Source organism: Mauremys mutica, chromosome 3 (genome assembly GCF_020497125.1).
Source record: "Mauremys mutica isolate MM-2020 ecotype Southern chromosome 3, ASM2049712v1, whole genome shotgun sequence".
Lineage (NCBI taxonomy): Eukaryota > Metazoa > Chordata > Testudines > Geoemydidae > Mauremys > Mauremys mutica.
The window spans coordinates 13,560,020-13,583,194 of NC_059074.1; the positions used below are offsets into that span (position 1 = coordinate 13,560,020).

At 44.7% G+C, this 23,175-nt stretch overlaps 2 long non-coding RNA genes across 2 annotated transcripts in view; one reads left to right on the forward strand and one right to left on the reverse strand.

Annotated features, from left to right (window-relative positions):
- The first annotated feature begins 7,517 nt into the window (after positions 1 to 7,517).
- LOC123367187 lies at positions 7,518 to 13,217 on the forward strand. Its single transcript, XR_006578344.1, has 4 exons — positions 7,518 to 7,819; positions 8,286 to 8,414; positions 10,486 to 10,612; positions 13,055 to 13,217. It is a non-coding gene; the product is annotated as an uncharacterized LOC123367187 (long non-coding RNA).
- The window catches only part of LOC123367188, a 28,804-nt gene continuing 16,300 nt past the window's right edge, over positions 10,672 to 23,175 (reverse strand). The window contains exons 2-3 of the long non-coding RNA XR_006578345.1: positions 11,611 to 11,793; positions 10,672 to 11,187 (exon numbers count right to left, since the gene is read on the reverse strand). This is a non-coding gene — a long non-coding RNA (uncharacterized LOC123367188). The remainder of the gene's footprint in view (positions 11,188 to 11,610; positions 11,794 to 23,175) is intronic.

Here is a 23,175-nt window from a genome sequence, read left to right on the forward strand (position 1 = left end):
ACAGCCCTGATGCCAGGGAGGTATCTTTGCTGCATCCATGGAAATCCATTCAGATTTGGTTAAATTCTGAACTAACAAAAATAACTTTCTCAGCTGTGTTTTCCTCAGCAGAGCTTAGATGCTTGTTGCTAAACAAAAAACAAAAAACAAAAAACATTTGATCTGCACCTCATGGCACCAGGAACTTTATATACTTTAAGTTTGGAAAAGTTATAAATAATTGAAAACAGGGTCAAATGAAAAAACGTGTCCAGGTGTTATGTCCTAGGGGCAGCCGGTGTAGGAAGCAATCACTTGAGGCCAGAGAGCAGACAGCTAACCAAAACCTCCATTTTATTTACAGAAACAGAGAGCTCACTCAGCCGGTTGAAACCGGCTGAGCTATCCCTTAATAGTCTAACTCAGTTGCCATAGTAACAAAACCCATGACAACCAAATACACAACATATTCCTCCCCCCCTAATAAGAACATCCCCTAAATAAAACACACACTAAACTAGAGAAGGAGGGTAGACTGCCTCCATTCCCGGCTAAACCCTGGGGATTATTTTGCCCCATAACCGTGGGTTTGCCCTAACTAAAGATCCAGCCGATGAGGAGGCCTTCTGTCTCTAGGTGGATTACGGCGAACTTCTGGTGTTGTTGCACCCGAAAGTACTAGGGGCTCAGGGTCCGCAGCACGAATAGGTGAGGAGGTGGTATCAGCTCGTGCTGGGCAAAGGGGTATCTCAACTGCTGGCAGTAATGGAGGAGAACAGTCAGGAACGGGTGACTCATGATTCGGTGTCTCACCAGGAGGGGTGAAGTCAGACCCCTCAACTGCAGATGGGTCCTGAAGACTGGCATGACCTGGCAACAGCTGATCTACATGTCGCCGCCAGGTAAGATTCTCTGCAGTCCGGACTGTATAGGAAACAGGTCCTGTTTGAGTGATGACTGTGGCCGGGACCCATTTAGCTCTGGAAGTATAATTCCGAGCCAAAACTGGCTGCCCTGGGCTAAAGGTTCGGTCTTTTGCTCTGGGTGCCCGTCTGATTACTTGATATTGCTGCTGATGTTGCACAGTTTGTCTGGGTTCAGAAGGTTTCAGCAGATCAAAGCAAGTGCGCAGCTGTCGTCCCATCATTAGAAAGGCTGGGGAAGCCTGGGTCGTAGCATGAGGTGTGTTTCTATAGGAAAGTAAGAAGGTATCCAGACGCTTTTGAATGGAGTGTTGTCCCTTTGCTGATTTCAAAGCGTTTTTCATTGTCTGCACAAATCTTTCAGCTAATCCGTTGGTGGACGGATGATATGGTGCTGACGTGATGTGGTGTATCCCATTTGCCTTCATAAAATTTTGAAACTCCTGAGAGACGAACTGCGGTCCGTTGTCGCTCACAAGTTGTTCTGGCAGACCAAAACGACTAAAGAGTCCTCTTAGTTTTTGGATAGTACTCTCTGCAGTAGTGGACTGCATTATAGAGACTTCTGGCCATTTAGAATGGGCATCTACTGCCACCAAGAACATGCTTCCTTCAAGGGGGCCAGCAAAGTCAACGTGAATACGTTGCCACGGGTTTTCAGGCCAGTCCCATGGGTGTAGGGGTGCCCACTGGGGTGCATTTCTGACACTCTGACATGACATACAAGCTTTTGCCTTCTCTTCAATAGCACTGTCCAATCTAGGCCACCAAAAATAGCTTCGTGCAATTTCCTTCATGCGCACTATTCCACAGTGACCGGAATGTAGCTGTTCTAACATCTGTGATCTCAGGGGTGGTGGAATAATGACACGCCTCCCCCACAACAAACAACCAGATTGGACCGATAACTCCGTCCGCCTGGACATGTAGGGAACAAGGTCGGGTGAGACCGGAGAGGTTTGTCGAGTTTTTCCATGCATCACCAGGTCCATAACTTGGGATAATACTGGGTCAACGCGGGTTGCCTTCTTTATCTGAGTAGCAGTGATGGGTGTATTCTCTACCTGTTCAAAGTAGAAGATTTCCTTTTGGGCACTATCTTGATGTTTGACCGGTAAAGGCAACCTTGAGAGGCCATCTGCATTGCCGTGCAGAGTGGATTTCCGATATTTGATTTCATATGTGTGTGCAGAAAGTATCAATGCCCAACGTTGCATACGACTAGCAGCTAATGGGGGAATGCCTGTGTAGGGTCCAAAAATTGATGTCAGAGGTCGATGGTCTGTAAGAAGAGTAAACTTTCGCCCAAACAGGTACTGATGAAACTTCCTAATTCCAAAAACAATTCCTAATGCCTCACGTTCGATTTGGGCGTAGTTAGTTTCTGCTTTGCTTAGAGTGCGTGAAGCAAAAGCAATAGGTCTTTCTTCTCCCGAAGGCATAATGTGTGACACGACCGCTCCCACTCCATAAGGGGAAGCATCGCAGGCCAATTGCAGGGGTAAGGATGGATCAAAGTGCGTTAGAACTTCAGAATTTAACAATGCATCCTTAGCTTTGTTAAATGCAACATCACAGGCTTCAGTCCACTTCCAGGCCTTGTTCTGCCCAAGGAGCTCATGAAGTGGTTTTAGCAGTGTGGCTAACTGTGAGATGAACTTTCCATAATAGTTCAGTAGTCCTAGAAATGAGCGTAGCTGGCTTACATTTCGAGATGGGGGAGCCTCCACAATAGCTTTAACTTTTGCAGGGGCCTTATGAAGACCTGCAGAATCGATGATGTGTCCCAAATATTCAACAGAGGGCTTGAAGAATTCACACTTGTCTTTGCGAACTCGTAGGCCATACTCTTCCAGTCTTTGTAGGGTAGCCTCTAAATTCTTTAAGTGATCATCTTCATTTCTTCCAGTGACCAGAATATCATCCAGATAGCACTGAACTCCTGACAAGCCACACAAGATCTGGTCCATAGCCCTCTGGAACAGGGCGGGAGCCGATGTGATTCCGAAGGGTAGGCGACAGTATCGATAAAGCCCCTTATGAGTCACAATAGTCAACAGCTCTTGGGACTTTTCATCGACGTGCATCTGTAAATATGCTTGACTCAGATCAATCTTACTGAACTTTTGTCCCCCAGCCAGGCCTGCGAAGAGGTCATCGATGCGGGGAAGCGGGTATTGCTCTGCACACAACACTGGGTTGACAGTGACTTTAAAATCACTGCAAATCCGGAGAGAGCCATCTTTCTTCACTATTGGAACGATAGGAGTGGCCCATGAACTATGGGTAACTGGTATTAGGACTCCATTGGTGACCAGACGCTCCAGGTCTGCTTCAACTTTTGGCCTGATGGCATATGGCACAGTTCGGGCTTTCAGATATTTTGGTGGACTGCCAGGTTTAATGTTCAATGTCACAGTGATTCCCTTCATACTTCCCAAATCATCTCCAAAAACAGCAGCATGTTTCCTTAGTATAGGGGTTAGACTGGTTTCTTCTTTAGTCATCCGGTGCACTTCTGCCCAGTTCAGCTGAATCTTCCCAAGCCAAGACCTACCCATTAAGGCTGGGTAGTCACCTCTCACCACAAACAGTGGCAATTTAGCCGCCTGTCCATTGAGCTCCACCTTAACATCAATAGTGCCCAACATGGGCACAGCTTCACCTGTATACGTCTTCAGAACAGTTTTTGTTGCCTTAAGCGGAAGATGCTGTAGCTTTTCCTTATACACAGTCTCAGGAACCAGCGAGACAGCTGCACCAGTGTCTAGTTCCATGCGTATAGGTTTGCCCTCCAATAAGGGGGTTACCCAGTATTCATGTGAGCCCGCTGCCAAAGACAAAACATGCAGTGGCACTTCCTCTTGTGAGGAGGTGTCACCTTGATCATCCTGTGTCTGCTCTAGGGTATGCAAGGTTCCTCTTTTTGTCGGCCAGACCACAGGCCTCTTTTTCTTTTGTTTACAGGCATACTCAATGTGTCCCTTTTTGCCACAGTGTCGACACACCAGGTCCTTACACCAGCATTCTGATGCCTGGTGACCCAGCTTACCACAGCGGTAACATTCTTGACTCTGCACCGTTTTGTGGGTCAGTTCTTGTGACACTTTTTGCACCCTAGGAGATGCACCGATGTATTGTGCCTCCCTTGTAGCCAGTTCCATGGAGACAGCAATATCAACAGCCTTCTGTAATGTAAGCTGAGCCTCTGTCAGTAGGCGCTTCCGTATAGCTTCACTGCAGAGGCCACACACTAACCTATCACGCAGGGCATCATTTAACATCTCTTTAAATTCACAGTGTTCTGCTAGCTTTTTTAAAATGGCTACAAATTGTACAACTGTTTCATCTTCCTTTTGGTCTCTTTTGTGGAACCTATATCTTTCAACAATTACCAGTGGTTTTGGGGAGAAATGAGACCCCAGGATTTCCACAATGTCACTGTAAGATTTAGTCTCAGGCTTAACAGGGTGTAGTAAGCTGCGTAGCAGAGAGTAGGTTTTAGCCCCTACAACAGTTAAGAATATTGGCACCTTCTTTGCTTCTGTAATGTCATTTGCAATACCAAAAAGGTCAAAACGCTCAGTATACACATGCCACTGCTCTGTATTCTCATCAAAAGGCTCCAGGGGCCTGGTCAGAGTAGCCATGATTTTTAGTTTCACTTTCACAGTCAGTGCAAACAAGCAGCTTTTTTTCTTTGTTTGGTCTTTACCTTGACTTCTACTTCCTTCTGTTACTTGAGCAGCACCAGGATCCCATCCTCGTTGCCAGTATTATGTCCTAGGGGCAGCCGGTGTAGGAAGCAATCACTTGAGGCCAGAGAGCAGACAGCTAACCAAAACCTCCATTTTATTTACAGAAACAGAGAGCTCACTCAGCCGGTTGAAACCAGCTGAGCTATCCCTTAATAGTCTAACTCAGTTGCCATAGTAACAAAACCCATGACAACCAAATACACAACACCAGCAACCTCCATTTTAGGTGTTGCTACCTGCACCACCTATAACCTCTATCTAATTCTAACAAAGGTAGCAAAGCATTTGATTTATACTGAAGAAGGTGATAAATTTGAAGCCAATATGAAGTGAAAATTTGTAAGGTGAACTCAACTAAAATGTAATAAGGCCTAGATGACAACAAAGCCTAATCAACCTTTTGACTGATGCAAAACCAGATTACATTGCTCTTCTTAATTGTTGGTATTTTTTAATTTATGATGCAATCCTACTAATTTACAAATGAAATGTAAAAATTCCCCAGCTACTGATACAGTGCCATGTAGAGCGATTTGTCTAACTATTGATTTAATTGTAATAAACATTATAAGTAATGAATGAGTCAAATGACTTTATATTGCAGCATGATGCGCTATAAAACACATACAGAATCATCAAGGAATGTGAAAGGACTTTACATAAAGAATCTCTCCTGCCTTCAAAATGGACATTACTGCTGGAAGCTCAAACTGCTGATGGCGAAATTGTTACTTGGGGAAGGACAAAGAGTCGTGTCAAGTTGGCCAAGGACCACACCACAGGGAGGCCAACAGAAAGGGGCTTGAAGAAGTAAATTGCTGACCAGAGCCAGCCAGTGTTCGTTATATGTCCCAAGACGTTTTACACAAACCTCTGTGGCCTAACATGTCTTGCACAATCTGGGATGGCACAAGATGTTTTGCACAAAGACCATGGAGTTTTCCACGGACAAAGTTGCAAGGATTCCAATATCCTAATTATGGTTGGACATTTCAAATCTTCTCCTGAAGCAGGGGTCACCTTCTGATTGGCCAACAGCAGCCTTGCCAAGAAGAAAACAAGCCGTCTGTAACTGTATAAAACAGGCTGTTCTGTTCAAAGCGTCACTCCCTGAAGCTCATAAATCTGGATCGGCGAGACGGTGAGAAGAACTGTCATCACCTGGCTACTGAGAGGTGATTACTAAAGTCGCTTCCCTGAAAATCACCCCATTAACTCTTCCTTTAAAGTCCTGTCTAGGGAGATGGCTGTGAAATCCAGAAAGAGAACAAGAACTCAGATCTCCAGAAACCACCCAGGGCTACTGTGAGGCTGAACCAGAGAACCCACCTTCATGCCAGTTTTAATGGATAAGTAGCAGTAATACATGTGTTTTATTTGCCCAAATGAAAACATAGTAATTTTAAAGATACCTGAGTTAAAACCATCTACAGGATAATGTCAGTTATTTGAATTCCCTTTATCCAGAAATCCTGGTTATCTGAATGCCCAGTGTGTTCCCCTTGTAGTGCTGTGTTAGTTAATCACCCTCTGATTAACATTCATGCTGTGGGAACTGCAATTTGAGGGATTTCTGGAGTTAGGGATGAGAAAATAAGGGGAGAATGAGAAGCAAGATAGGGGAGGAGAGAAAAGATGGGGAACAGAGAGAAAAAGAGCAAACAGGCAAGAAGGAAACAGATGAAGGGGTTAAGGTGAAGAGTGAAAGAAAAAGGGTTCAAGGAGAGAAAGGACGAAGGGAGACAGGACAGGAGTTAAGGGAAAGAGAATGCATTAAGAAGGAGGGAAACAAAGGTGGGCAGAGAGGCAGGTGTAGGAGAGAAAAGGGGAAGGAAAGAAGGAAAAGAAAGGGAGTGAGAGTAGCTGTAGGAAACTGTTTGAGCACTGACAGCCCCAGGCTCTTTATGCACCAGTGCAACTAGTGAGGGGCCAGGCCAGCTTCCTGCCCAGGGCTGTCAGTGCTGAGAAATTTCGTAAACATGATCATCTAACCATCTTTATTCTTCTTTCTGTAACTTCTTAGCTACTTTAAATGCTGACTTGGCTAATAAAATATGTCAACGTGCAATAATTCTCCACTCCACACTTTGACAAAAAGAGGAAGAAGCTTTGAATTGGCTGGTGAAGTAAAACTATGTTGACTAAATAGTCAGATAATTGTAACTTTGAATATTTAGTCACAGTGGCCATAGATACTAGTAAAATTCCAGAGAAATAGGAATCATTTAAATCAGAGGTTCTCAGCTAAGGGGAATGTGTCAAACTTCCTGAGGGGTAGCAGCAAGCCTTCTAATAATTATACAGGGTCACAATGCCATTCCCTCCAATTTAGCCTAGCTTCTCCCCTCCCCCATTCATGATGAAGGTATGCCTGTGTTGAATTTGAGAGGTGTTGGGGTGGCTGGGCCCAGTTTGGGTGAGTGATGTTGCAACCAGACACACAGGGTCATAGCTGAGGGGCCACCAGGCCAGACTGGAGTGAGTGGCATTGCAATCCCATGTGCCAGGATCCAAAGGGGGGAAGGGATAGTTCAGTGGTTTCAGTATTGGCCTGCTAAACCCACTGTTGTGAGTTCCATCCTTGAGGGGGCCACTTAGGGATCTGGGGCAAAAATCTGTCTAGGGATTAGTCTTGTTTTGAACAGGGGGTTGGACTATATGACCTCCAGAGGTCCCTGATAGCCTATGAAAGCCACTCTCTGAAAATTGACCCTATCTCACAACTGTGCACTTGCAACCCTACAAGCAAGTGACTTTGTGACCTGGCACATTGGATCACAATACTCTTTGAGGCTTTAAGTGAGTTTTGAAAACTGTGCAGATATTAATGTATGCACTTTTTAAAAGGTTACTAGGTACAACAAATGCATTAGCCTAAGTTCCAACTATTATAAGTGGGGGCATTGGGAGAGGGGTGCTAAGGTGGGGCATGATTCAAAAAAGGTTGAGAACCTCTAGTTTAAATCCTTCTCTATTTGGAATTCAATGCATGATAACTAATTGAATTGTCATTCTTAATTCTTAAGTAACTGCTTGGGTGAACTGCCCATAATTCCACTGGCAAACAACATGAATAGAAATGGATAAGAATCTGCATTAAAGAAGTCATTGTTCAGTTTTAGTAGCAAAATCACCTGCCCAGTGCAATACAGAACTAAGGTAAAGTTTGCCAATGTAACAAGATTGTGATAAGACCTAGTATGAATTGATGTGATTGATTAATTCTTGGTTAATTGTAACATCACATGAGCATCCAACCATCTTTGATTCGCTTTCTGTAATTTCTTAATTCTTCTCCATTCTGTTTTTGCAAATAAAATACATAAATGTGCAATAATTCTCCAATCTGTATTTTAACTCAGGGAAACGAGATTTCCACGATATCCCCAAAATAAGTAACTGCTTAATTACAGTTATTTACAAAACCTCTGCTTTTAAATTTATCTTGCATCACACAATTGTATAGCTCTGAAGTCCTCTTAAGAGATAGATCCAGGATGCTGTCTAGAATACAATCATTATTATCGGTAGCAGATTGCAGAACACATATTATAATTGTCATTTAAATTAAAACAATATTTCTGTCACTCAGTATATCATAATCCCCACTCTCCAACAAATACAGGGACTCTGTCTCCTCTCTGTCTTGGAATCTCTTCTCTTCAGTGACGCTGAGTTCACAGCAAATCTTCAGCCATGAAGATCCTTTACCTGCTCTTTGCTGTTGTCTTCTTGGTGCTCCAGGGTGTCCCAGGTAAGATGCAAATGAAAATGATGAATGATATAGAGGGTCCTCTCTGAGCCCATACTAAAGTTGTGTAACACTTTCAATTAGAAATATTTTTCTGACTTTTTTATGAGCTATAGTGCCCTGCCCCTAAGAAAACGCACTGGGATTTGATTAAATTATGACCAGTAAAAAAAAAAACTAAATTTCCTCAGATCTTGCTGCTTTAACCATCCCACCTTCTCTCCACACTGCACATACTCTTCCTATAATGAAGCAATCACAGAACTGACCATCCAGATGGGACAAAGACCAAATGAAGTCTGGCCAACTCCTTTCCATATTCCCTTTGGTCTAGGTGAAGGTGCGTGGGGCTGGAGGTCAGGAGACAATAACTTAAAATATAACTTCTGCTGTTGACAAGGGTGTTAGTAATTCTGTCTTTCACAGCCTGTATCATAAAGTCAGGCCTCATGTCCCACTGAGAGGTTACACAGCTGGGAACAGAACCCAGATCTCTAAAATGGCAGCCCCTCATCCCAGTGTCATAGCCCCATTATCTCTCAGAACCTACCACAACTATGTACTTGGCTTTGTTTCTAAAAATCATATTATCTGGGTGTGGGACAGTGTTTGTAACCATGACAGTGTATCATTTTAGTGATTAGGTTTTGATCTGTTGGTTGTAGATAGTTTGGTGACAACAAAACAACCTCCAGTTAAAAATGTTCTAACCAGGGGTGGCTCCAGGCCACAGCACGCCAAGCGCATGCTTGGGGCGGCATGCCGCGGGGAGCACTGTGCCGGTCACTGGGAGGACGGCAGGCAGCTCCGGTGGACCTCCCGCAGGCGTGTCTGTGGGAGGTCCACCGGAGCAGCGGGACCAGCGACCGGCAGAGCGCCCCCCACGGCGTGCCGCCGTGCTTGGGGTGGCAAAATGGCTAGAGCCGCCCCTGGTTCTAACCTAATTATTCCAAAAGATTCAGCTGTGCACATTGGGGCTGCATTTTCAAAATAACAGGCTCTTCACGTATAACCCAAAACTGACAATTGGTTGTGAAGAAAGTATTCCTGAATGAGTTTACAGACAGCAATCTGTGCAAAGTCTCACAGGCAGGCGGACTTTCAAACCAGAAAGGACTTTTTCAAGCCCTTCTGTTTCAAAAAGTTGCAGTCATCCAACCCAGTGCTGCGCCAATTCAACCCTACTTAGGCAAATTGACTTTATGATACTGCCTGGCACATCACAATTCGAGCCGGCAGGGCTGCCCAGAGGATTGAGGGGACCTGGGGCAAAGCAATTTTGCAGGCTCCTTCCATAAAAAAAATGGCAATACAACAGAATACTTTATTCTTCTGGGGGCCCCTGTGGGGCCCGAGACCTGGGGCAAATTTTCCCACTTCTCCCCCACTCTGTGCGGCCCTGAGAGCCGGGGGATCAAAAACACAGCAGCAGCCACTAAAGAAAGTGAGTGATGTAGGCAGATATTTCCATCCCTTAAAGGTATGGGGCAGTGATGAACACAAGTGCTCAGAGCTACAGGTCTCAACTCAGCAGTCAGAGAGCCAGCGCCCCTGTTTCAATAACTTTCTCCGTTCTCTTCTTAGGGCTAGTCTACACTTACCGTCCGGGTCGACGCGGTGAGTTCGACTTCTCGGAGTTCGAACTATCGCGTCTAATCTGGACGCGATAGTTCGAACTCCGAAAGCGCCACGGTCGACTCCGGTACTCCACCACTGCAAACGGCGGTGGCGGAGTCGACCTTGGAGCCGCGGACTTCGATTCCGCGGCGTCTGGACGGGTGAGTAGTTCGAACTAGGGTACTTCGAATTCAGCTACGCTATTCACGTAGCTGAATTTGCGTACCCTAGTTCAACCCCGCTTCTTAGTGTGGACCAGCCCTTAGAGGCTGGCATTGAATGTCCACAGAACTACAACCATTTAACTAGTACTAAAGTTGTCATAAACTTTTGCACTGGAAGATATTGGGGCTGACTTGGCCAGGTGTCAGTGAATGGGAAATGCCTGGCATCCTGGAGCCCAGCCCTTATTTACCCTGCTCTGCAGAATGATGATGAAGACTCTGTCTTTGTGCAGAATTCTCCCAGGCTCAGAGGATCAGCTTGGTGTGTACACAGCTTGGAGGTGCCTGCTTCCCTTGGAGATGTCCGGCCAGTTCTATGTACATTAGAAGATGCTATCCACGGGGCGTTTGCTGTCGAAGGTAAGTTCAGCATTCCACATGGCAGACACTGCAGTGTGAACCTGTTCCTCTCCTTCTGACATCTGAGCTGTTGTTTAATGCTCTCGGAGGTTCAATGCTTATGGCACAGCCCACATTCTAGGCCATGTGGGGGCAGGAGTGGTCCCACCATATATTAGAATCACCCCAGTGGCTGCTCTTCCTTACATCTGCTTTACTCAGGATGCCTGTGAGTAACTCCACAGCCTGGAGCAGCCTCGCTTCTCTGCAGTGCTCAGTACTACAGGCATTGCCGCCTTAGACCTGACAGCCTCCAGCCGCATCTCCAGCACCACCCCAACTCCAGTGCTTGCAACAGGGACAGCAGACACCTATTATGGCAGCCGTCTGCTGCTCATGCTTTGGGCGAATTCTTTGCCAGCCCCTTGTCGTTCTTTTACAGCCTCCTTCTGCTGCCGAAGCATCATATAGGGGCAAGGGTTGGAGCCGAGACAAACTTTGCTTTTATATTTTAGAAGAGTGAAATCAAGCAGGAACAACAAAAGTAAAGTCTCCACAAGAGAGGGCAGGGGCTGTGTCTCCTCTGTATCAGTCTGCTGGGGAAGTGAAGGCAACAATTAGAAATGAAACAATATCTGTAAGAAATGGGAAACGGGGGAAGTAGATAGCAATCAATATAAATTAGAAGTCATGACGTGCAGAAATATGATAAAGGAAGCTAAAGGCATCAGGGAGGAATGCATGGCAGGCAGAGCTAAGGACAAGAAACCATTTTTTTAAATATCAGGAATAAAAGAAATCCTAACAATGGTATAGGTCCATTCCCTGGAGGTGGTAAAATCCTTAATAACAATGCAGGGCAGGCAGAAGTGTTCAATAAATATTTCTGTTCTGTATGTGGAAAGAAGTTGGGAGAGGTACTGTTACATAAGGATGGTGAACTACTATCTAGTCCATTAGTAACTAAGGAGAATGTTAAACAGCATCTATTAGGGATAACCCTTTTTAAACCAACACACCTGGATAACTTGCACCACAGAGTCCGAAAAGAGTTCGCTGAGGAGATCTCTGTTCCACTGATTATTGTTAATACAGTAGGGAAATACCAGAAGACTGGAAGAGTGTTAATGGTAGGCCAATATTCAAAAAGAGCAGGCAAGATGATCCAGGTAACTATAAGTGAATTAGGTTGACATCAATCCCTGGCAAAATAATGGAAAAGCTGATTCAATCAATAAAGAATTAAAGATTAGGAATATAATTAATGACAGTCAACATGGACACAAGATCTTCTTAAATAGACCTAATTAAATTTTTGATGACATGACAACTTTGGTTGATAAAGGTAAGTTTGTAACTGTAACATGCTTAAACATTTGTAAAGAGTTTGTATTTAGGACTGCACAAGATTCTGATCCAAAGACGTAGCATCATGCAATTTCAGCAAAGCTCACACTAATATAATATAACAACCTCAAAATAGCTGTCAATGGGGAATCATCACTGGATATGGGTGTCTCCCAGGGGTTCTGAAAGGATAGGTTCTAGACCAGGGATCGACAATCTTTGGCACACGGCCTGTCAGGGAAATCCGCTGGTGGGCCAGGACAGTTTGTTTACCTGCAGCATCCGCAGGTTCAGCCGATCGCAGATTCCACTGGCCGTAGTTCACCATCCCCAGCCAATGGGGGCAGTGGGAAGTGGCGCGGACTGAGGGATGTGCTGGCCGCTGCTTCCCGCAGCCCCCATTGGCCGGGGACGGCAAACCACGGCCAATGGAAGCTACGATCGGCCGAACCTGCGGATGCTGAAGGTAAACAAACCATCCCAGCCCATGAGCGGCTTTTCATGATAGGCTGCGTGCCAAAGGTTGCCAATCCCTCCTACACAGGATACCCACCACGGGCAAATTAGTGTTATAGCCGGGACAGATCCCAGAGAAGCAATTGGGAGGGTGAGAGATTTTCCCACCTACTGAAACACCAAACATGCAGGAGATGTGAAGCTGGTAGCCCTTTGGGGTTGCAGAGGGAGAGCTAGGGAACTAGGCTGGAGTGGCCATGCCAGCAGCTGGTCGTGTGCAACTGCCACCTGAACAGAGTTGGCCTTCAGCTAGAACTGAAATTTCCCTTCAGTCTTTAAAAGCAAGTTGTTTATCACCCAAGTAATTATCTGTCATTTTAGCTTCAGCTGTGCCCAAGGTGTGTGTGATAGAACAACTGTACCTGGATGTGAGTTGTGCTTTTCTGCAGTGTAGATTTTATAGGCAGCCAGTTCACCTGTTTAGATACACCTGACTATGCCCATTAATACTCAGTAACACAATGTCACAGTAGGGACCTCTTTGCCCACCGCAGAGTGACTGGGCAAGTCCTCCTGTGTGACTGATTTGAAAAGAAATATCAGATTATGCCTGTTCTGTGGGAAAACACCACAAAATCTGATTCTCTTTTCTTTGTACAGGAGATTTTTTGACTGACTGTCTAATCAGGATCTCTGGGAATCTGGCAGCCAGCCACTTGCTTCTAAAATCATCAGATCCTGCTTCAATGGAACGCTGAAGTGCTGCTTATTTGGGCTGTAAAGAACCTTGTGAGCTGGAGAAATTCCAGAAAGGAGTCCTCGTGTCCCAAATATAAGATTTGTTATTCTCCTTCGAATAAAAGCAAGCTGGTGTGAGATCATATTCTTGAAAAGTGTGTGTGTGTGTGTGTGTGTGTGTGTGTGTGTGTTGGTGGGAGGCAAGGGGGCTGTTTCTAGCATTATTCTCTTCAGAAATCCATGTTGTTTATCTTTTTAAAAATAACAAATTAAATAAAATATACTAAAGAAGTCCTTATTGCAGGTTAATACCACACATGGGTGTTGATAGATGATGGTCCACACATCTCTGTAGGTTTCAATGAGCTCTTGTGGGTGGATATTTATTTCTTATAACCGTTACAAATCCCTTCAGTCTGTGGTGTCAGAGGAGCTGGGTTCAGTCACAGATTGACTGTACGGTGTGTAACACCTACTGTGGAACTCCATGGCAACTAGACCCTCCCTCTGTTTCAAAACTCATCATCCACATTGAGGAGACCACAGGAAATTAGACCAATCTGCATTAAGGTCTAATTTCTGATTCTGCTCCCTGTTACATTGACCCCTGTAAATCAGGAGTAACTCTATTGAAACCATGAGACCCTTGTGTAAACTGGTGTAACTGAGATCATAATTAAGCACATGATTGTCCATAAAAAGATAAGAACAATTTAGAAAAAGGAAATATTTTGCCTATTTCAACTGGTGATATGAGGTCCCAAAATTCCAATCGGATCCTTCCTCAAAGGTTCCCTGAAACCAACCTCACCCATTGCACCATGCATCAGAAATGTCATGTAGATAGTTTTTTAAGTCTTTAAATGTGGGGGATCTGCATTTGAAAATTGATCACAGCCTTTAACTAAGCAGAAGCTATGGTCTTTCTGTGATTGTCTTTGTTGTACTGTCACTAAAGTCCAGCAAGCTGCTCTGTGAGGAAGCAGGTTCCTACTTCAAGGCTGATGCTCAGTTAGAAGCAGCATCTTTTTGCTGCTGCTGTCATCTAGTGGTTGAGAGCCAGGAGTGCCGGTGAAAGACACTTTAGAAATGCAGATAGATGATGAAATCATGATCTCTCTTCCCTAGCTGCACAGAGCTTATCAGCTCTCACTTCTTCTCAGGGGATATTTACACTGGGGCTTGAGGGGTCATTTCCAGTTCAGGTAGACATACCACACAAACTCTGATAGAACTAGCACATTAAAAATGGAAGTATAGCCAGGGCAGCCAAGCGGTGGAATAGGCAGAGTATCATCCCATCTGAAACTCTGGACACTTTCTTGGAGTGTCTGGCCAAAATTACGCCTCCACCTCCAGTGGAGACATAACGTGAAGGACACTTGACATCCGGAGGAGATGGGGGTGGGTTTAAGAGGGCTTGGGTAGCTGGGAGTGGTTGAGGCTGTTCTTAGGGTGTAGAGAGAGTTGATAGCTAGCGAGGTGAGAGTCTATGAGGGTTTGTCCATGTAGTGAAGACTCCCAAGGGCAGTGTGCAAATAACAATTTAAGCTATTCCTCTCTTCCTCTGGAATTTTATTTACACTGTCTGCTCTTAGGCAGCTTTAACTATATAGTCAAATAGTGGTAAAGATTGTTAGCTTACAAAACAATTGACAGCTTCTTCCTCTTTTTGTGCCAATTTCTCTTGACCACAAATCTGTATGATAATTAGGCTTTACTCCGCCTTTCTCTGAGCTATCTTTCGCTGTTGATAAGTGCAGTTTCCTGTTGCAGATATTTCTAGACTTCAACTATTTTAATCACATATTGAGTTACCACAATTTCCAAACAACAAGGATTCAATTTCTTAGAGAAATGCAATATATATCACACATTTTAGCCATTTCCATGGTTTTAACTCAGGTACATACTTTCAGAGGAGAATTCAGCTTTAAAATAACCAAGTTTTCATTTGGGAAACAAAATACAGGTATTTTGGCTACTTATCCATTGAAAGGAGCATGAAAGTGAATTCTCCAGCTCAGCCTCATGGTAGCTCTGACTGGTTTCTCAATATCGACAGAAAGTTCATTCATTCAGGGGGTCATAATAGTTACGTCCTCTTCCTGGATTTTGCAGTTGTTGTCTTAGGTAGGACTGTAGGACTTAAAAGGATCAAGTTACTAAATTGCTTATCGGGAAAGAGACTTGAGTTGTTACTAGACAAGGGGTGCTCTCAGCAACCAAGTGATGTCAGGTGCCCTCCCTCTCTCTCAGATATTTTGGCTTCAGGAAACAACACTTGGATCAAAATAGTCTGTTTTATGCAATTTCTGGAGGGTGTCATGGCTTGACTTCTCGTTAAAACTGACCTGGGCCAATCAGAAAATGACCCATGATTCTGGCAAAGATTGGAAACGTCCAACCTGAATATGAGTTGTCCCTTCTCGTCATCCAATGACTAGGGTGACCATATTTCCCAAAGAGAAAACGGGAACCACTTGGGACTAGCCCGAGCCCTTCTACCTCCCCGTGCAGGCTCGATCCGCTCGCATGAGGCCCCCTCCAAGCCCTGCACTACCCTACCCCACGGGGCTGCTATCATTGCTCACTTGAGCACTGCCTGCCCCCTGCCCAAGCCCTACATCCCCGCTGCATGGGGCTGACATCGCTGCTCAACACACACGCACCATGTTCCTCCACACACCACTTTTTTGACAAAAGTGGGCATTTGTCCTGTTCGCTCTTGCCAACTAATCAACTTATACCTTCAAGTCAGTGGCACTGCTATGGGTACCCGCATGGCCCCACAGTATGCCAACTTTTTTATGGCTCACTTAGAACAACGCTTCCTTAGCTATCGTCCCCTAGCGCCCCTCCTATACTTGCACTACATTGATGACATCTTCAACATATGGACCCACGGAAAGGAGGCACTTAAAAAATTCCACCTGGATTTCAACAATTTCCACCCCACCATCAACCTCAGCCTGGACCAGTCAACACAAGAGGTCCACTTCCTGGACACTACAGTGCAAATAAGTGATGGTCACATAAACACCCCCCTATACCAGAAACCTACTAAATACTGGGCTTATTTAGTCTGCAGAAGAGAAGAGTGAGGGGGGATTTGATAGCAGCCTTCAACTACCTGAAGGGGGTTCCAGAGAGGAGGGAGCTTGGCTGTTCTCAGTGGTGGTAGATGACAGAAGAAGAAGCAATGGTCTCAAGTTGCAGTGGGGGAGGTCTAGGTTGGATATTAGGAAACACTATTGCACTAGGACGGTCGTGAAGCACTGGAATGGGTAACCTAGGGAGGTGGTAGAATCTCCATCCATAGAGGTTATTAAGACCTGGCTTGACAAAGCCTTGGCTGGGATGATTTAGTTGGTGTTGGTGTTGGTCCTGCTTTGAGCAGGGGATTGTACTAGATGACCTCCTGAGATCTCTTCCAACCCTAATCCTCTATGATTGTATTCAACTGAACATATCACCTTCTGAATTATAAAATAATACCTTCTTATACCTTTGATAATGATTAGCTATATATAGATAGATAGATATATTTCTATTTGCAATACTCTCTTTAGAGAGATCTCCTTGGTAATGAAACTTCCCCAAAAGGCAGGGGTCTTCATGCACAATGTTGAAGATAAATTTTGATTTTCTATATAATTTCTACAATTGTACATTATACTTCCATATAAAGTAAGAGCTCCGTCTATCTGTATTATGAGCTTCTAGGCATAAGGCATATAATACAGAAGAAACTGATGAAAGATGAAGTTATTTTCTAATTTAGGAAGGGTTTGTGGTTAGCTTTTCTAGCAACTGTTGCTGTTACTCAATCTAATGCCTCTGTGAACCACAGACTCATCATCTGCTATTTGACATGACCTAAGGGCACAGACCTAAACTATGCCAAAGATTCTGGCCCATGCCTAGACATGTATGACATTATTATTAATAATAAATTTCATATTTTCTGCATCATCATTAGAGTTTACATATCCTTGCCTGGAGAAAATTACTATCAAGGTTGAAATACTGGCCCCATGAATGTCAATGGGAGATTGGTACTGAATTCCCTGGGACCAGAATTATATCCTGATCATCTATGCCAATTAAACCTCAGTGGCCTGCTACAAAACTAACTGACATGAATGGAAGGAATACCAGTGGGCTTTGGACAATACCCTATGGTGCAAAGAGTAATTCAGGAAACAGTTTTCCCTGAAAAGTGGCTTGGCACCAGAGAGTGTGTGTGTGTGTGTGTGTCCTTGATATGCTATTGATCAACATTCTACATGTATTTAGTTTATATTCTTATTTTCATGCACCCATCCCCTTACACAGAGGTTTCAAATCCTTGTACAATCACAAAATAACCTTAGTAGTATTGAGGATCCTCTCAGCCATGAATATATGTATATGGAATGGGGCCATTATGTGGTAGATAGAAATTGGGTGGTATTCCTTTAAACAGCTGGGAGCCCTCTTGTGTGCCTCCATGTCTTCTGTTGCTGTAGCCACCAGAACTCTGCTGGAGCAGAAGTGTTCATGGGGAGCCAGGCCTAGTATTTTTGTACCTAGTAATAAACAGGGTTCTGTGGAATGCAGCGGGGTCTGTGTGGTTTTACCATCGTCTCAGTGTTGTGTAGAGAGCAAGGGCACAACAGGTCACTCTAAAACGCCATTGACAGTCTTTGCCATGACAAAGCCCCAACTTTAGCAATGAGGGTAAAAGTGCGCACAACACATGTTGGCAGCTCAGACATAGGGGAGCCAATGGTGCCTGCAGGTGGCCAGCTGTTCCAGGGTTAGCCTCATCCACATTGTTCAGGGTTGCTGGTGGCAGGGGTTTCCCCAACACATGGGTAGAGAAGGTCCAGCCACAACCACAACTGATGGAGCTACCCGCAGGCCAGCAGTGCTGGCTCCAGCAGAGCTCAGTCTTGATGTAGGGCTGGGACCCTGAAGATCCATCAGTCTTTGTGGATTGGGAGGCCAGAGGCCCCTCTGGCAGCCCGCTAAAGAGTGGAGATGGCTGCAGCCCAGCAGCCTGAAGACAGGAGGGAAGGGCATCCTGGTTATCCCACACACACTAAACTATCCTGGCCCAGGACCACCTTCTTTCTCCCAGCACCTGCTTCTGCCAGGCCTTCATTTGCTCCTTAATTCCTTAAATAGGGTAGCCTGACCTTAAAGGGCCAGTATACCCCATTATACCCCCACTTCCACCCTTTGGGAGGCAGTATTATATTAGTTTTCCCAAAGCAGTGAAATCCCACCACTTGGCTTCATTAAAGGTTGATTTTCAGTGGGTGTATGCAGCCTGGAAATCTTGGTGGGACCATGCTGCATATGCAAATATAAACACACACACACACACACACAATGCCCTGTTGTGTTGCAGAGGCAGGCGGGCAGAAAACAGAAGTTGTTTGGAAATTTTGCCCATATGTTGTGTCAAAATGACATTGGCTGGGTTTGCTGCCATAAGACATTGCAAACTCGTGTGTATGGCAGCTGCTTTGCAATGAGATGGTTTTGCTACAGAAAAGCATCAGCTTTCTTTGTGGAAGCTGACAGGATGCAGGGAGGGGTTTGTGAACCTCAGAAGGTTTGCATTGCACGATGACAGCAGGTGTGTTATTTGTCTGTTTTGTGTAAACAAAATTAGTTTGGCAATTAAAGGGTTAAAGTTAATTCTGTGGTGCAGCATGTGGCCAACTATGAATAGCAACTAACTGCTTGCCTGCGTTCCAGGGAAGTTGTGAGGCTAATTGTGGGAAGAGCTTGGCTCATCCTGGAAGGAAGGTGCTTACGAGGGCCCAATATTTTTAACTGAATCTAATTTCGTTAGTTTCTGTTAGATAGTATCACCTTGGTTTGACGGGCACTGCCCGTGGAAGTACATGTAGCTGTCTCCAAAGCAGTATCCAGTTGTGGGGGGAGGAGGCTATAGACCAGATCTCTTAGATTGATCTCACATATTTGCTGGGGTCGGTCCCTCGTCCCGTCAGCGCCCCACAGTCACTCACTGCTTGCCCTCCCGGACTCGGTCTGCTTCCCAGCTCTCCACTCCTGCACTGCATCGGTGAGAGGGGGCCTTGCCTGAGAGGTGGCCAAAACTCACAGTTTTTGGCTTGTGAGAAATTTGGAAATTCTTTGGAATTTGGGTTCATGCCACAAAACCAAATTTGCCAAAATGTCTTGGCAACATTTCCCTGGGCAATATTTCCATGAGAGCCCCAGCTCCAACTTGGTCTCCAAGGGCTCCCTTGGTCCTTACTGCACAGCAGAGACCCTAGCAGCCCCAGGAGTGCTGCTGACTCAAGCAGGGGCTCCCAGGGCTGCTGTTGTGGAGGAAGGAGCTGAACACCCAAGAGAGAGCCAGCTCCTTCCAGGGCTCTGGCAAGCCCCCTGTGGTGGAACTGTGGACCCCGGAGCACCAGAAGTGTTGTTGAATCTGCTCTAATGGGCACTGAGACATGACAAGGACTCTCACTTGAGGCAGTTCTGTCTTTAAAAATTGGAGGAGGTGGTTCCAAAGGCCCCTAGGACCCTTAAACAGAGGCCTCACCCCCAGGCAGAAACCCCTATCCCCACCCCCACGCCCCTTTCCCTTGGAGCTGACTCAATGCCCCACACTTAGAGAGTGAGGTTTCAGTTATGGTGACACCTCAATGTGTTACCCAGGGTTCTCTCAACCCAAAGCTCTTGGTAACTTTTACTCTGTGCGAGGCGGTGTCAGGAAATAAATCAGGGGAGACATGGCCATCCGACCGATAGATGGCTGGCACCAACAGGACAGCACAAGAGTGCTTTCACTTAAAGCTAAACTTTACTTAGTCTCAAGCACTCACCCATGTCCGCAACAGGTTAGTAACACACCCCCAACCCTCGATAATTACCAAAGATGAGTGTGGCTCTCGAGTGGCACAGCAGCAGCCCATCTGCCAGTGGGGAACACGAGATGCATCCAGAGGGAGAGAACAGTCCTGACGAGTCCCCCCCATCTCAAGCTTTTTCCCCGTCTTTATACATTAGTAATAGACTGACATGTCCCTTAAAGAAAACTTGTTAAGTAAGCAGTTCCAATGGGAAAGCAAGAGGTTCCTTCTGATTATTGATTAACCAGGTGTGGGTTTTTCCAGAGTTTGCAGCCTTGAGGCCCCAATAGACATTCCTAGGGCACATCCTGCTCTTCTAAAATGCATGTATCAGCAACTTCAACACAGTTCTTATCAGGAAGGATGTGGGCTCAAGCTGCCCTTTCTGTGGCACCCAATGTTGCATCCGAAGACACGAAAGCTCATGCTGCAAAATGTCTGTTAGTCTATAAGGTGCCACAGGATTCTTTGCTGCTTCTACAGAACCAGACTAACACGGCTACCCCTCTGATACTTGACAAAGAGAGTGTCGAAGAAAAACTTAGTTCTCGCTTTTTGTTTGGGTGCAGCAAAATTAAATACTTTATTATTTCTCCAGTAATTACCATGGAGGGAGAGAGTGCCATAGGACACAGGGTCCTGGACAGGTCTCTCAACTGGTAAACAATTACATCAAGCCTTTATACCTTCGTTACAAACAAGCTTAGACAATCATGGAGACAGTAAAAAGCAACAAATACATTTTGTTTATACATAAGCTTTCTGCTATCTTACTAGAAAAAGCAAGACTGCACATTGCAAGGTCGTAATACTTTCACACAGTTCACTCTGTCTTACATTATCTTGCTTCTACAAATCTCACGTCATAAGGGTCACAGTATGGCCTGACTCTTGCTAACTAACATTCATTAAGATCTCTTCAAAACCTTGTTAATTATTTACTGGCTTCCACAAGAGAGAGAGCAAACAGGCAAGGTAGAAACAAATGAAGGGGTTAAGGTGAAGGCTGAATGGAGAAGGGCTCAGGCAAAGGAGTTAAGGGAAAGAGATCAGGGTAAGAGTGAGGTGAATGAGTGGAGGGTGGAGGAGAGAAAAGGGGAGGAACCAAAGGAGGAGAGAAGGGGATGTGGAGGAGCCACAGGAGACAGGAGTATCTTTGGTGCTGCTTTAGAGTGTTCTGGTGCTGAGAGCCCTGGGTTCTGCAAGCACCAGTACACACAGTGAGGGGTAGGGTCGGCTAGCACTGTCAGTGCTGAGAAGCACTCATGCAGAGCCAAGGAGGCTCCTGTCTCCTGCAGCTTATCCCCTTCTCCTTCTTTCCTTCTCCTTTTCTCTCCTCCACCCTCATCTCTGCCTCTCTTTGGGCTCTGCCTGTGGCCTGCTGTACCCACATCACTGCAGCGTAGCCCAGCCCCTCATGTTCCTCCTGCCTCTGGCTTCTAGCACTAAATTTCCTAGCATTTCCCTTTAGCCAAACTCCTGGTTATCCAAAAGTTTCTGATATCCCCAGGCCAGGGGAATGAAGAAGAGCTGGCTGTAATAGAGTGTGTGACATATACCTGTATTTCACTACCAAACTGAAGCTTAGTTGTCTAGAAATTAGGAGGACTCCATATGTGATTATGAGTGTTGAGGTTCAAAAATACTTGTAAAAGGAAATATTTCCTGCAGCAGAAGATATCTGAGAGAAACCCTGAGTGTTTCAGAGTTTATCCATTTTTGTCATTGAGAGAAGTCAACAGTTTCTAACCCAAAAAGAGGAAGAAGATTTGAATTGCCTGGTAATTTTTACCACTATTGGAATATTTAGTTAACCTTGGATATTTAGATAAAGTGGCCTAAAAGTGTAAAATATTGATAAAATTCCAGAGAAACTGGAATACAGTAAATCATTATCTGCGTTATCTGTCTGGGGTTTAATGTGTGATAACTAATTGAATTTTCATTCTTAGAACTTGAGTAACTTTTTTGGTTTTCTAAACTGTAAATTTAGAGCTGTTTGGTTCAGCTGCCATATGCATCCCAATAATTTCATTGGTGATCAGCTTAATTAGAAATGGAGAAGAATCTGCATTTAAGGTTTCATAGGACCATGTTAGTACCAAAGTTACCTACCCAGGATTGTACAGAACTTGGGTAAAGTTTAACTAAGAAACATGACTGGGATATGACCTAGAATGAATTGATGTGATTTATTATCTCTTGATAAACTGTAACATCACATGATGAATTCATTCTTATAAATTTCACAGACATGAGCACTCAACCACCCCTTTATTTTGCTCTGTAATTTCTTAATTGCTTTCAATTCTATATTGGCTAATAATTCTCCAGTCTGTACTTTTGCTAAGGAGAAAGAGATTACCATGAGAAACCTAATTTAAGAAACTGGTTAATTACAATAAGTTACAAAACATCTGTTTTTAAAATATATATTGTGTCACATAATTGTATTTCTCTAGTATTTCTATGGTTCTATATTGATAACAATCATTATTATTGAGAGAGTTAGAATTCAAAAAGGAACTAGATAATTTCATGGAGGATAGGTCCATTAAGAGCCATTAGCCAGAAGGGACAGGGTTGTTTTTGCCAGAAGCTGGGAATGGGCAACAGGGGATGGATCACTTGATGATTATCTGTTCTGTTCATTCCCTCTAAAGCACTTGGCATTGGCCACTGTTGGAAGACAGGATACTGGGCTGGATGGGCCTTTGGTCTGACCCAGTATGGCTGTTCTAATGTTATGTTCTGATTACAGAACACATATTATAAATTTAATTTGGATTAGAACAATATTTCCAGTGCTCAGTATATCACAATCTCCAGTGTGCGAGAAATATAGGGACTCTCTGTCTCCTCTCTGTCTTGGTGTTTCTTCCCTCTAGTGACGCTGAGTTCCCAGCCAACGTTGAGCCATGAAGATCCTTTATCTGCTCTTTGCTCTTGTCTTCCTGGTGCTCCAGGGTGCCCCAGGTAAGATGAAAATGAAAACAAGGGAGGAGATAGCTGGGAGCACATACTAAGGTTGCCCAACACTCTCTATTAGAAATACATTTTTGACTTTTTTCCTTATGAGCTCTAGCGCCTTTTCAATTTGCAGACAACACATGAAATTTTAGAGGAATTGTCCTGAAGTCAGGGATGTGTCTTTGCTGCCCCCAG